Source organism: Salmo salar, chromosome ssa07 (genome assembly GCF_905237065.1).
Source record: "Salmo salar chromosome ssa07, Ssal_v3.1, whole genome shotgun sequence".
NCBI lineage: Eukaryota > Metazoa > Chordata > Actinopteri > Salmoniformes > Salmonidae > Salmo > Salmo salar.
In genome coordinates this window covers 6,178,566-6,184,565 of record NC_059448.1, presented here as the reverse complement: position 1 = coordinate 6,184,565, position 6,000 = coordinate 6,178,566, and positions in this window count along the sequence as shown.

The following is a 6,000-nucleotide window of genomic DNA, read 5'->3' as shown; positions in this document are numbered from 1 at the left end:
ACTTCCAGTGAATTTACTAAATTACTCACGATAAACGTTCACAAAAAACATAACAATTATTTTAAGAATTATAGATACAGAACTCCTTTATGCAATCGTGGTGTCCGATTTTAAAATAGCTTTTCGGTGAAAGCACATTTTGCAATATTCTGAGTCGATAGCCCGGCCATCATGGCTAGCTATTTTGACACCCACCAAGTTTGGCACTCACCAAACTCAGATTTACTATAAGAAAAATTGGATTACCTTTGCTGTTCTTCGTCAGAATGCACTCCCAGGACTTCTACTTCAACACCCAATGTTGTTTTGGTTCCAAATAATCCATAGTTATATCCAAATAGCGGCGTTTTGTTCTTGCGTTCAAGACACTATCCGAAGGGTGACGCGCCGGCGTGTACCGTGACAAAAAATTTCTAAATATTCCATTACCGTACTTCGAAGCATGTCAAACGCTTTTTAAAATCAATTTTTATGCGATTTTTCTCGTAAAATAGCGATAATATTCCGACCGGGAGACGTCGTTTTCGTTCAAAGACTGAAAATGTAAAATGGACTCTTCACGTGCATGCGTGCGCCCGTTTCATTGTTCTCAGATCGACCACTATCCAAATGCGCTACTGTTTTTCAGCCAGGGACTGCAGAGTCATCATTCAATGTTCTGGCGCCTTCTGAGAGCCTATGGGAGCCTTAGAAAATGTCTCGTTACAGCAGAGATCCTCTGTTTTCAATAAAGAGGGTATAGAAGGCCAAGAAATGGTCAGAGAGGGCACTTCCTGTTTAGAATATTCTCAGGTTTTGGCCTGCCATATGAGTTCTGTTATACTCACAGACACCATTCAAACAGTTTTAGAAACTTTAGAGTGTTTTCTATCCAAATCTACTAATTATATGCATATTCTCGTTTCTGGGCAAGAGTAGTAACCAGTTTAAATCGGGTACGTTTTTTATCCGGCCGTGAAAATACTGCCCCCTAGCCCCAACAGGTTAATGTTCTCCACGACATGTTGAACCGTTTGGTCTTCGTCTTTCTCGATGACATCCTCGTCTTCTCCCTCTCCACCCAAGAACACGTGCTCCACGTCTGACAGGTTCTCGCCTTCTGGAGAACCAGATTTTTGTAAAAGCAGAGAAGTGTGAATTCCATTGCTCCAGCATCTCCTTTTTGGGTTATATCATTGCCGCAGGGAGTGTACAGATTGAGTGGAAGTGGATTGGACCCAGCCTACGAATAGGGTGCAGCTGCAACATTTCCTGGAATTCTCCAACTTTTATTGCTGCTTTACACGTGTTTACCACACCCTGGCTTCCCCATGTCAGCACTCACTTCTTCCAAGGTTCTGTTCACGTGGTCCCCAGCTGCTGACCGGGCGTTCCGGGATCTCAAACACCGCTTCACCACAGCTCCCATCTTGGTTATCCTGACCCGCCAGTTCGTGCTTCAGATGTCGGAGTGGGGGCTGTCCTGTCCAAGCGTTCTGCCCTGGTCCTCAAGTTAAATCCCTGCGCCTTCTTCCCTCACCGCCTCAATGCCATGGAGAGGAACTATGATGTGGGGAATCGTGAGCATCTCGCTGTGAAGACGGCGTTGGAGGAGTGGAGGCACTGGCTGGCGGGGGCGGAACATCCGTTCATTGTGTGGACCGACCACAAGAACCTGGAAAATCTCTGCACCGCCAAGTGCCTCAATTCCCTTGCAAGCTATGTGGGCCCTGCTGTTCACCCGGTTTAACTTCTCCCTCTCATACTGGCCGGGATCCAAGAATGTCAAGCCGGTGTCACGCCACAATAACCCCACGGCATCAACCCCGGAATCCAAGACCAACCTCCCTCCTCGCGCCTGGTGACGGCAATCAGCTGGGGAATAGGGAAGCAGGTTCGTGAGGCACAGCCTTCCCAGCCGAACCCCAGGGGGCCTAGATAACCGGATGTTTGTTCCTGGCACAGTCCTCAGTCCTTGAGTGGGCCCACTCCTCCAGGCTTGCCTGCCACCTTGGCTCCCGTAGAACCCTGGACTTTGTGCGACAACTCTTCCGCTCCGCAAGCTCTGGCTGGACTCCAACATCTGCCTGTCCCTCACCGTCCCTGGTCTCACATATCTCTGGACTTTGTCACGGGTTTCCCCCCATCTCATGGCAACACCACCAGCCTGACCGTAGTGTATCGGTTTTCCAAAGCCGCCCACTTCATTCCTCTCCCCAAGCTACCCTCTGCCAAAGAGAAGGCCCGGCTCATGGTGCAGCACGTCTTCCGGATCCATGGACTGCCAGTGGACATCCCAGATCTGGAAGGCATTCTGCACTCTCACGGGTTCCACCCTCAGTCCAACGGCCAGTCAGAGCGAGCCAACCAAGACCTGGAGACGACTCTGCATTGCCTGTTCTCCGCCAACCCCACCACCTGGAGCCAGCAACTTGTGTGGGTCGAATACGCCCACAACACCCTTACTTGCTCTGCCACAGTTCTATAGCCCTTCGAGTTCCCTGGGGTATCAGCACCCGCTCTTCCCTGAGCAGGAGGAAGAGGTCGGCATACCTTCGGCCCAGATATTTGTCTGCTGCTGTCATCGTACCTGGAAGAGAGCCCGGTCGGCCCTTCTCAGGACCACCTCCTGGTATCAACGACAAGCAGATCGCCGCTGGTATCGTCTCGGGCAGAAGGTATGGCTGCCCGCCCGAGATCTGCCCCTCTGTGTGGAATCCCGCAAACTCTCCCCTCTCCAAATTAGTAACCATGTCTCACCCCACATCCACTTTGTGCATGACACAAGCAATTTTTCCAACTATTGTTTACAGACAGATTATTTCACTTCTAACTCACTGTATCACAATTCCATTAGGTCAGAAGTTTACATACGCTAAGTTGACTGTGCTTTTAAACAGCTTGGAAAATTCCAGAAAATTATGTCATGACTTTAGAAGCTTCTGATAGGCTAATTGACATCACGTGACTCAATTGGAGGTGTACCTGTGGATGTATTTCATGGCCTACCTTCAAACTCAGTTCCTCATTGCTTGACATCAAGGGAAAATCAAAAGAAATCAGCCAAGACCTCAGAAAAAAAATTGTAGACCTCCACAAGTCTGGTTCATCCTTGGGAGCTATTTCCAAATGCCCGAAGGTTCCACGTTCATCTGTACAAACAATAGTACGTAAGTATAAACACCATGGGACCACACAACCGTCATACCACTCAGGAAGGAGGCGCTTTCTGTCTCCTAGAGATGAATGTACTTTGGTGCGGAAAGTGCAAATCATTCCCAAAAAAGACCTTGTGAAGATGCTGGAGGAAACAGGTACAAAAAAAAACTTTTTGGAGAAATGTCCTCTGTCTGATGAAACAGAAATAGAACTGTTTGGCCATAATGACCAGCGTTATGTTTGGAGGAAAAAGGGGAGGCTTCCGAGCCGAAGAACAACATCCTAACCATGAAGCACGGGGGTGGCAGCATCATGTTGTGGGGGTGCTTTGCTGCAGGAGGGGCTGGTGCACTTCACAAAATAGATGGCATCATGAGGCTGGAAAATTATGTGGATATATTGACGCAACATCTCAAGACGTCAGTCAGGATGTTAAAGCTTGGTCGCAAATGTGTCTTCCAAATGAACAATTACCCCAAGCATACTTCCAAAGTTGTGGCAAAATGGCTTAAGGACAACGAAGTCAAGGTATTGGAGTGGCCATCACAAAGCCCTGACCTCCATCCTACAGAAACTTTGTGGGCAGAACTGAAAAAGTGTGTGCGAGCAAGGAGGCATACAAACCGGACTCCGTTACACCAGCTCTGTCAGGAGGAATGGGACAAAATTCCCCCAACTTATTGTGGGAAGGTTGTGGAAGGCTACCCGAAACATTTGACTCAAGTTAAACAATTTAAAGGAAATGCTACCAAATACTAATTCAGTGTATGAAAACTTCTGACCGACTGGGAATGTGATGAAAGAAGTACAAGCTGAAATAAATAATTCTCTCTACTATTATTCTGACATTTCACATTCTTAAAATAAAGTGGTGATCCTAACTGACCTAAGACAGAGCATTTTTACTGGGATTCAATGTCAGGAATTGTGAAAAGCTGAATTTAAATGTATTTGGCTAAGGTGTATGTAAACTTTCGACTTCAACTCTTTTGATATACAGTGCATTTGGAAAGTATTCAGATCCCTTGACTTTTTCCACATTTTGTTACGTTACAGCCTTATTCTAAAATGGATTAAATACATGTTTTTTCTCATCAATCTACAAACAATATCCCATAATGACATCACATAATTACAATGTGAAAACAGGTTTGTAGAAATTTTAACAAATGTATTAACATAAAAACAGAAATACCTTATTTACATAAGTATTCAGACCCTTTGCTATGAAACTCGAAATTGAGCTCGGGTGCATCTTGTTTCCATTGATATTCCTTGAGATGTTTCTACAACTTAATTGGAGTCCACCTGTGGTAAATTGAATTGATTGGACATGATTTGGAAAGGCACACCCCTGTCTAAATAAGGTCCCACAGTTGACAGTGCATGTAAGAGCAAAAACTAAGCCAATAGGTCGAAGGCATTGTCCCCAGAGCTCCGAGACAGGATTGTGTTGATGCACAGATCTGGGGAAGGGTACCAAAACATTTCTGTAGCATTAAAGGTCCCCAGGAACACATTGGCCTCCATCATTCTTAAATGGAAGAAGTTTGGTCACCACTCTGAGCAATTGGGGTAGAAGGGCCTTCGTCAGGGAGGTGACCAAGAACCTGATGGCCACTCTTACAGAGCTCCAGAGTTCCTCTGTGGAGATGGGAGAACCTTCCAGAAGGACAACCATCTCTGCAGCACTCCGCCAATCAGGCCTTTATAGTAGAGTGTCCAGACGGAAGCCTCTCCTCAGGAAAAGGCACATGACAGCCCGCTTGGAGTTTGCCAAAAGGCACTTAAAGTTCTCTCAGACCATGAGAAAGAAGATTATCTGGTCTGATGAAACCAGGATCTGCAGGGAAGATTTGGAGAAATTCCCCAAATACAGGTGTGCCAAGTTTGTAGCGTCATACCCAAGAAGACTTGAGGCTGTAATCGCTGCCAAAGGTGCTTCAACAAAGCACTGAGTAAAGGGTCTGACTACTTACATAAATGTGATATTTCAGTTTTTTTATTTTGAATACATTAGCCAACATTTCTAACATGTTTTTGCTTTGTGTGGGATATTGTCAAACTCTGAAACTCTCAACATGATTGAAGAAGGTAAAGACTAGACCAGAACATTCACAGTCTGCAGCTGCATTTCTCATCAGAATGAGCGTGTTTAGGGTGCTAAGTATTCATATTTCCGTGAGGGTAACTTCCAAATGTATGTACGATAATTTGACTCTCTTTGTCCCTCCCTCTCTTCAACTTTCCCCACCCCCTTTCGATTGTGTAACAAGCCATCATATCGTGTCAGTCCACTAGGGACTTTTATCTCATGTAAGTGTGTATGTGTATTCTGCTATTATTTAGTTAGTTAATAAATACATTATTAAAGTAATTCGTGTAGTTCTGAATATTCAAAAGGACTAGGGTTCTTGCAAATATCAAGAGGTCTACGATGTTCAGAATAAGACTGATGAGGTAATAATTAATAATTGACTGTTATTGATGTAAGAGATATCCGTATACCTTTAGAGTTTAATTCGGGAGATAGTAAGTCGTTAAACAACTATTCTCCTGGTGCCCTAAATTCCTAATGAGTTAATTGTTACACGATTAATTTAATCGAGTAACAATTAAACATAATTAGCTTGATTATATAAATAACAGTCATCAGATTAATAATAGTCAACTCACGACACAGCTCATGAGTTACATGCGGCGCTCAGGAACTTAATTGGCGGCTCACAAAAAATATATATGTCAATAAAGTTTGAAAAACCCAGATTTAGCAGATGCTATTACGTAGTGCGACTTAGTACATTCAACTAGGTTTAGTAGGGGAAAACAACTACGTAACACAGGCAAGTACACTCCACACTT